The sequence below is a fragment of the Bison bison genome, unplaced genomic scaffold (assembly GCF_000754665.1).
Source record: "Bison bison bison isolate TAMUID 2011002044 unplaced genomic scaffold, Bison_UMD1.0 scf7180017864093, whole genome shotgun sequence".
Lineage (NCBI taxonomy): Eukaryota > Metazoa > Chordata > Mammalia > Artiodactyla > Bovidae > Bison > Bison bison.
Genome location: NW_011494665.1, coordinates 1,933,613 through 1,942,370, shown reverse-complemented (window position 1 = coordinate 1,942,370; position 8,758 = coordinate 1,933,613).

Sequence of the window (8,758 nt, the reverse complement as noted above, 5' to 3'; positions counted from 1 at the left end):
CTGTCGGGCCTCATAGACGGAAGTAGTTGCGGAATGAAAACTGAAGAACTGACTCACCAAACATCACGTGGAGACACCAGCGGCCTTTCTCAGGGACCTTCCCGATCCCCTGATGGAGGTGACACTGGAGAGGAGAGGGAGATGCCTGCCGCCCCACACCCCACCAGCAGAAAAACCCTGCACCCAGCAGAACATCTGCCGCGCAGCGCGCACAGACACGATGATGAGCCCACGCGCAACGGCCTGTGGGGACCATCAGCAATATTTGAGGGGGACTTGGCAGGGGGCTGGAGGTCCAATGTCAGCAGGTAGGAGCCAGAGCCAGTTGTGCTGGAATTCATTACTGTCACTGTGAGCCCTCTGTAATAGAAATCATAATAATTACCATCATAATAGCTAATCCTGAGGTTTTTCCATATGCCAGACATACCAGCTTTTCTAAGTACTTTGCATACATTATCTCATTTAATCCTCTCCGTGATCCTGTGGGTGGGCCCTGTTATTATCATCCTCATTGAATTAAAAGAGGAAACTGAGGCACCAGGGTCACATCCTACTAAGTGACAGAGTTAGAATTTGAATCTCTATAATCAGCCTCCAAAGCCCAAGCTCTTAGCCTGGGTGAGGCCTGGGAACAGGATCTCACAACTTCCTTCCAATACCTCTCAGCCTCTTCCCACCGTTATCTCCCTACCTGCCTCCACTCACAAATAGCTGTTCCTCCCTTGGCCAAGACGAACTCCTACCCTCCTTCCTGAACCCCATCCCCACACATCCTTCCTGGGGCCTGCTTCTTCAGTTTCCACAATGTATTTCCAGGCCCTCTCCAATAGTTTTCTTCTCTTTATCTATAACCGGGCCCAGATTTCTTCATCCAAAAAAGATCCTTCCCTCCATTCTGAAAACCTCTCAAGCTACCAAGCTCCTCTTGAGGACATCTGCCTGTGTGCTTGCCCAGCTTCCATTTTCCCTTCTGGGAACAGAAGCCCAGTTTTCCTGTGGGACCCCGCGCTTCATCCTCAGTCCACCTCCCAGGTCTGTTAGCCAGCCAGTGTTTTGAGCCTGTCCCAGCCTGTCCCAGCCTGCCGCAGCACATAGCCCCCAGCCACAGGGATTGGTCTGGGGATGGGAATGTGACCCAATGAAGACAATGAGAGTTCTCCTTGTGCTCTTACTGAAACATTAAAGATGTTCTCCTTCTTTGGGGATGACTACAGTGATGGGATGCTCGCCTGAAGCCTGTATTTGGCCTTCCTGACAAATAAACCTGGGCTCCCTCACTCTTTCATGATTCCTGCCTGGCTCCCTGCAGGCACTGTTCAAGTCAGCTCTCCACTCTCTCACATCAATTCCAGGGCTTCAAACCCTAATCCTCTGCTTCATCACCACATTTCTAGCTCAAAGCACTGTCCTCAGGCTCAGTCCCTAGTAAGAAACTTCTTCTCAATCCACTCTCCAGGCTTTTCCAAGCACTTTAAACTTAACCTCCTGAAACAGAATGTCCCCCAAAGCACACAACAGCAAATGACCTTTCTAGTCTCCCAGGCTTTAGACCCTGTTATCATCAGCAACTCGCTCTGTACCCATCCAGGTTTTGGCTTGCCAGTGACAGAAACTGACTGTACTTAAAGCAGAAAAAATGATTTATTGGAAGGAATTCCAGTAGTTCACACAATGGACGGAAAGGCTGGGAACCTACCTTGGGAGATGGGCAGGGATCAAAGTACATGGGGCAGCCCAACGTAGAGAACTACAGCCAGGATCAAAAGAAGGGTCTAAGAAAAAATGAATTCTAACTCCTCACATCTCTGGGTCCTTCCTTTATACATAGCAAGAGGCCTGGGTTGAAGCACCTCATTGACCGAGCTCTAACAGAAAAGACTGGGAGAGCAAGGGTTTTATCTGGAGGCTTTCATGGCCCTGCCTCCCACCTGGGCTCCACATGAGCTAACAACTCTGTCTTTCTGCCGCCTCCACACAGCTGCTATGTCGTGCAGAGCTAATTTCCAGAGTGGTCTTGCCTCTCTCTGTGCCCCCAGTGAGCTGCACTAACGGCCTCTCTCTAGAAACAGTGGGACAGTATGGTGCAGTGGTTAAATCGGGACCGACCGGCCGGACTGCCTTGATTCAGATTCTGGCTTCACCACTCACTAGCTGTGTGACCTGGGGAAGTTAGGGACTTCTCTGCGCTTTCACTTCGCTCATTTGTAAAATGAAGGGATGATAATACTCCTGATCTCTTATGATGATTGTGAGGTGTAAGGGTTTAATGTACGCAAAGTGCTTCCAATGAGCCTGGGATGGAAAACATGTTCATAAACGCGAGCTGATGTTATTCTTCCCAGGGCAACCTGCCCACTATCCACTCTCAGGTCTCCAAACCTCCCCTCTCTCTCTGCCTTCCCTCAGGCTAGGGTGGATTCCCCAAGGAAATACAACCCCCTCTGCTTGTCTCTGAGGCCATACTGGGTTCGCCTGCTCCAGCCCAGTCTGGACTGTCCTAAGTCCAGTTAAAAGCAGTTTCCCTGTGAGCCACACCACCACAGGCCCTCCTCCAGGATGTCTGTCCAGACTCCTCCCGACACGGGGACTCACACCCACGTGAGGAGCTCTTTCTTCAGTCACACAGCACTGGGTCAGAGGGCACCAGAAGCACACCCTGAGGTATTTACCACTTTCCGCCTATATTCCCGCGATGTGCCCACTCCTGCCCCTCCTCTCCGAGTAGTTCCAGCCGCCTTCCCTGTGCCCAGCCCCGAGCTGTGTCACCCTCCCATGCTGCGTGCCTTTCCCCCATCAATCCCTACACCTCTTTAAGACCCAGCTCAGGATCCCTAGGACCCAGCAGTGACTGACCCACAGTCAGTGGATGAAGAGGGTGAAGGAGGGGACAAGATGGAGCCGGAGGAGCAATAAAGAACATGGAAGGGGACAGATTCTCTCCCCGTCTCCTTCCCCTTGCCCCTGCAGATCAGGGGAGAGGGGCCCGTATTGTCTCCCTGGGCATGGAATGCCCTTGCCCACCATCTCTACCTGGGGAACCCTCAAAAGGATTTTTCCCCCCATTCACCTCTGCCCCCCTGCACCTCAGAGCTCTTGGCTGCTGTGTCCCTCAGGCATTTGTCAAGTACTGCCTGGCAGAACAAATATTTGTGTTCCTAAGACTCCTCCCACCTTGCCTTTCCTGGATCCTGAAGGCTCCTGCTCTTCACCTCCATCTCTTCACAGCACATTTCTCCCCAGTCAGCCCAGGTAAAGAAAAACACACACCAGTCCTTACTGACAGTCTGGTCCCCACCAGGCCCCTCACAGGTGTTATTTCCTTTGATCCAAATGATAATTCCAGGGAAAAAAAGCACTCCTGCCCCCACTTTACAGATGAAAACAATGGAGGCTCTGTGTCATCAAACATCTTTTCCAGGTTTTCACAGCTAGGACTCAGACCCAGCTCTCGAGGGCACTGCTCCCCTGCTCACAGGTTGCCTTATCCAGCTTTCCCTGCAGTACCTCACTGCTTAGTCACTCAGTCATGTCTGACTCTTTGCCACCCCATGGACTGTAGCCCGCCAGGCTCCTCTGTCCATGGGATTCTCCAGGCAAGAATACTGGAGGGGTTAGCCATTCCCTTCTCCAGGGGATCTTCCCGACTGAGAGATCAAACCCACATCTTCTGTCTCCTGCATTGGCAGGCGAGTTCTTTACCACTGAGCTACCTCGGAAGCCCCTGCAGTGCCCAACAGAGTACCTGATAAACAAACACCTGACCTTAAAAAATGTTTGGTGAAGTGAAAAGTGAGCCATTATCTGGACATCTACTGCCTGCAGGGACAGGCCAGGGCGGGCTGCAGACCCGGAAGACTGATCCATCCCGTCAGCCCGACCTGGGCCCCTCCCCTCTCACCTCCCTCTCCCCAAGGGCTCTGGGGAGGGAAGGAGCTGCCCTTCTCCACCCTCTTCCTTTCCCTTCTCCATACAAACTCCCCTCCATTTGCCCACAGCAAATTCAGCACTTTGGGCCCAGGGCTTTTCCTTTATACCCAGGACAGTTGGACAATGAGGTGTGGGGAAGGAATAAGATGGTGTGAACCCAGCCCTACTGAGGCTACCCCTGCCCTCTGGATGCTGAATACCATCATCTTTCCGAGCCTCAGTTTCCTCAACTAGTCAGTGATGGCCTTTGCCCGCCTTAAAATGTGTAGGAGTCTATAAAGGTGGAATAGTACGTGATAAAATACACAGCTGAAAACACTGGAAGATCGTAAAATGTTACACAAACGTAAGGGGTTCCGAGCTGGCCGTCACACGGGCATTAAACTATAACCTCTCCAACATATTTACCATAAAAGTTTCCAGAGCCATGGGGGAAAGAACTGTGAAGTGTGCTTGCTCCTAAGACTTAACTTCTATGAGTGATTTTGTTTTTCATTTGTGCTTCTCCAAGTTTCCTGCATTGATCATGTATTTCTTCCATAATTAGAAAAAATAAGTTACATAAAAATAATACGTCTGGGGAAAGAGAAAAGTAATACCTCTGAAATAAAAGTGTCTAAACTCCTGCTTTTACACTATGCTCTAGTGAAAGACTGGGGAGAAGGGAGGTATAGGCGGGCAGAGGAGTAGAAATGAGGTTTATCATCAGCTGCGTTGGGGGTGAATATCTTCCTGCCCACCCTCACCTGGCTTTTCTACCCCGGAAAACCCAGGCTGAGTAGCTGGGAAGGAAGAATTTCTTTCCAGTTAGGATCACAGGGCAAGGATTCCTGGCTCCCATCCCCCACTGCTGCCCTTAGACACCTCCACCTGGAAATTCCAATGACTCAAATGCAACATGAGCACTGTTGAGTGCTCATCCCTGCTCCCAGGCTAACAAGACCCCTGTTTCTTCGGGGAACAGAGCAGATTCCATTTGGGGGAGGGGCCCCAGGCTCAGCCCCAGCCCTTCAGAACAGTCGCTTCTCCTTCACAGATGCTGGTGTAGCCACGGACACAGCTCTGTCCCCTGAGAGTAAATTGTCTAGAAAGCTGCTAGATTTTCTTATCAGATAAAAAGAGCTCCTTAGGAAGAGAAACTCTCTTGCTCCCACCCCTTCATCCTGTGGCTCCTGCAGCTCGAATGTAGCTCTAATATAGTCATCCCGTAACCAGAGTCATGAGGACAGCCGAGCAGAGAGGCAGAGAGCACTGCGTCTTTAATGACACTGTTGAGCTGCTGACCCACATCAGAAGACTTTGGTGTGGGGGAAACATAAACCATCTTTTTATTATTATTTTTGGCCACGCCATGCAGCTTGTGAAATTTTAGTTTCTGGATCAGAGAACAAATCTGGGCCATGGCAGTGAAAGCGCCAAATTCTAATGACTGGACCTGCAGAGAGGTCCCAAAACCTCTTGTTTAAACCACTAGAAGTTGGGCGTTCCGTTATGCAGCCAAAATCACTCCTAAAGATACAATGTCCAAAACATTCCTCTTCATTTGTCCCTCCCAGGTCTGCCCCTGGCCTCCATGTCCTGCAGGTCAGCGGCACTTCCACCCGCCAGCCATCCCAGACTCCTCCCTGTCTCCCGCCCGTGGCTCCTCCAACTCTGTCTAGTCTGCCCTCTGCTCTCCCCTCTCTGCCCCTCCTCGCTCCCGCCAGAACTCCCGCAGCTTGGGCCTAACCAGCACCCCTGCCTCTGAGCTTCCTCTTCTACCCACAGTCTGTTATCTGCAGTGATTTTCCTAAAATACAAATCTGATTATGTTTCCTACTTGAGCATCTATGGACTACAGAATAATGCTCACAATCCTGGGCATGGCATTTAAGGCCCTTGGCAGCATGGCCCCAAACCACTTTCTGCTTCCATCTCCTGCCACACTGCCCCAGACCCATTCTGTAATTTTAGCTATACCTGAGTATTCACTGCACAACTCTCACCTCTCTACTTATGCTTCTTGTTCCCTTATCCCTGAATGTGAATGCCTACTTATCTTTCAAAACCCATTTCAAATATCTCCTCCGGAATCAGCCAGGTTGGCAAAGACTCAAAGGCAGGCAGAGGAAAAAACATATATATCCCCTTCCTTGTGAAGCACTCCTGACCCCAAAGAAACATCCTCCTCTGTAATCCCACGGCCTGTTGTTCCATTTATATCTCTACTATAATCCTTATTTTATATTCTCAGTATATATCTGCAAGTAGATTAGATTCCTTTAGGACAAAGATATGTTTCAGAGCCCCCAGGACTTCCCAGTACAGAAGTTGATGTAAGTGACTAATTAATTTTTGGTGGAAGAGGCAGCATTTAAAAAAAACTTCCTGTTGCTTTCTAGGCAGAAATTCTGGTCCTATCTTCCTTAACACTGCTCCTCCCATCTCCCTCCCACTCCCCATCCTGCCCAATCTCCTTTTCCCTGCAGGGGACTCCGGAGGGGAGAATTCCATCTTCTCCCACAGAGTTTGGCCCCCTTTTGAGTTGGATGTAGAGGAGAATAGATCCATTAGGTTCTGGCCCTCAGTTAAGAGAACTAGACTAGTAGCCAAAAGAATCTGGTTTGGTTTGGCAATATCAAAAGTATTTCCCAAGAGTTCTATCCCTGGGTTGGAAAGGTCCCCTGGAGGAGGGCACAGCAACCCACTCCAATACTCTTCCTGGAGAATCCCATGGAGAGAGGAGCCTGGAAGGCTGCAGTCCACAGGGTTGTTTAGAGTTGGACACAATTGAAGTGATGTAGCACACACACATATCCATGAAATTCTCCAAAATCCAGATAATCTTATGCCCAGGTATCATCTGAAACTGTAAGCTCCAGTAGAGGAGGGCCCTCACCTACTGTCCTCCACTGAGGATTCAGCCCCAGTTCAGAGTCTGGTCCAGAGCAGATGTGCCAGAAGAACTTGTTGAATGAAAGTCAACCTCAGAGTTATTTGCAAGTTCTAGGAAACAATCAACTCAATTGCTCAGTGGCTGAGGAGTACTTGAATGTGGGGAGTGTTTATTTATCTCTACTCTGCCCCATTACAACAGCAATCTCTGAACCATTCAAAGAAACACTATGCTGTGGTTAAAAATACTGTTTATAAAGAGGTTATACATGAAAATATCTTCTGTCATAAAGTTAAAGGGCAGAAAAAGAATTACACAATAGAAGTGAATCATATTTAACACAATTCCTAAAGACAAAGAAACAAAACCTCACAGACTAAAGGCTGGCAGGGAAGGGTTGAAGATATTCACAGTAGCTGGTAGCTCCCCTTATTCTCCTGTTCTCTTTTTCAACTTTTGAAAAACACACACACATATCACTAATAAAATGGGAAACATACACTTTGTTTTTCTTTAAAGATGTGGGGAGTGGGGCAGAGGCTGCTCCAAGCTCAGGATCACCTTCCCTGCACCCTCCCCATCACCCCACTGCCCAGTGATGCTCTTAGAGGTTGGGCCAGGTTAGCTGTGCCCCAGGGCCTTGTGGTTTGGTCCTTCCCTATCCCAAACCACAGGGTGCTCAGCAAGGGAGTAGCAATCAAGTAGCTCTGCCTGTTCCACACTGGAAATGGTACCTCCAGGCCAACAGTGCCCCCACAGGTGGACAGCACCTCCCTCCAGAGGCCAGGCCTCCCCCAGGGCACTCAGAGAGTTAATCTTGTCTCTGAGGAATTCCCAGAAAGGACTCATAAGGGGAATTTCCCAGACAGGCAGGCAGACAGACAGACACCTCAGACAGCTCCCGCCACTGAGCCCAGATGTTCGCCTGAGGGTGGCGGTGCTGAGAGCCAACACAGGCGCACGACTTTGTGGTGAGAGGTAACCCAAAGCAAGAACCAAGACTAGACCCGCCTGGGCAGGCTGGGGGCTGCGACGGGGGAGGGCACCGGGCTAACTTGGTCTGCAGGTCTGTCTCCGAGCCAAAGTCCTTTCTGCCGTCTCGGTCTGGATCGCTCAGTGCCTGCAACTTTCCTCCCAGCCCACCAGGTGTCGCAGCGGCTCTCGAAGTGTCCAGGCAGCACAAGTGCGCATTGTGGCTCTGCAATCTCGGCTTTTCCACTTAGCAAGTTTGCTGATAAATGGTGGCTTGTCTGTTTCCCCTAGTGGCCTAAGAATTAACCAAGGGCAATGGTTTTATCCTAAACGCACCCTTATCCTCTGTGTTCATCACAACAGCCAGGATCTAGAGGCGCCCCATTAGTTCGCATGAAAGATCCCCGTACCCACAAACCCAGGAATAGAAGAGTGATGAGCTCCAACCCTTAAGAGAGAATGTTGGGGGGCAGTGCCAAGCTGGGGAAAGAGGGCTCCGCGTTCCGTTCGTGTGCCCAGAATTTCCCCCCACCTCTTCTCCACCCGGGTTGCTCCAGTCCTAGACGCAGGCAGGGCGGGAACGGACGTGGCCCCGCCGGGCTGGGCCGAGCGAGCCCGAACCTGCCCGGTCTGAGCTGCGCAGCCCAGGGACCCCACACGTTCCCGCCCAGAAATCCCGGCGGTCAAAAAAACTGGGGCGGGGGGATGTGCCCCAAACCTCCTCCTCCAGGGGGCAGTTGTGGACCACCCTCTCTGAAGAATCACCATCACCTCTTCCTTCTCTAACCTTTCTGGTTTCTTTTCAGAGAAGTACGTCTTGCAGAAGTAACACTGAATAGTGATTTCACTTACTCAACAAATATTTCTTGACCGCCTACTTACGTGTGCTAGGGGCTATGCCGGGCGCTGGCAATACAGCAGTGAACAAGCAAAAACCCCTGCCCTCGTGGGACTTCGAGGGCAGGGGTTTTTGCTTGTTCA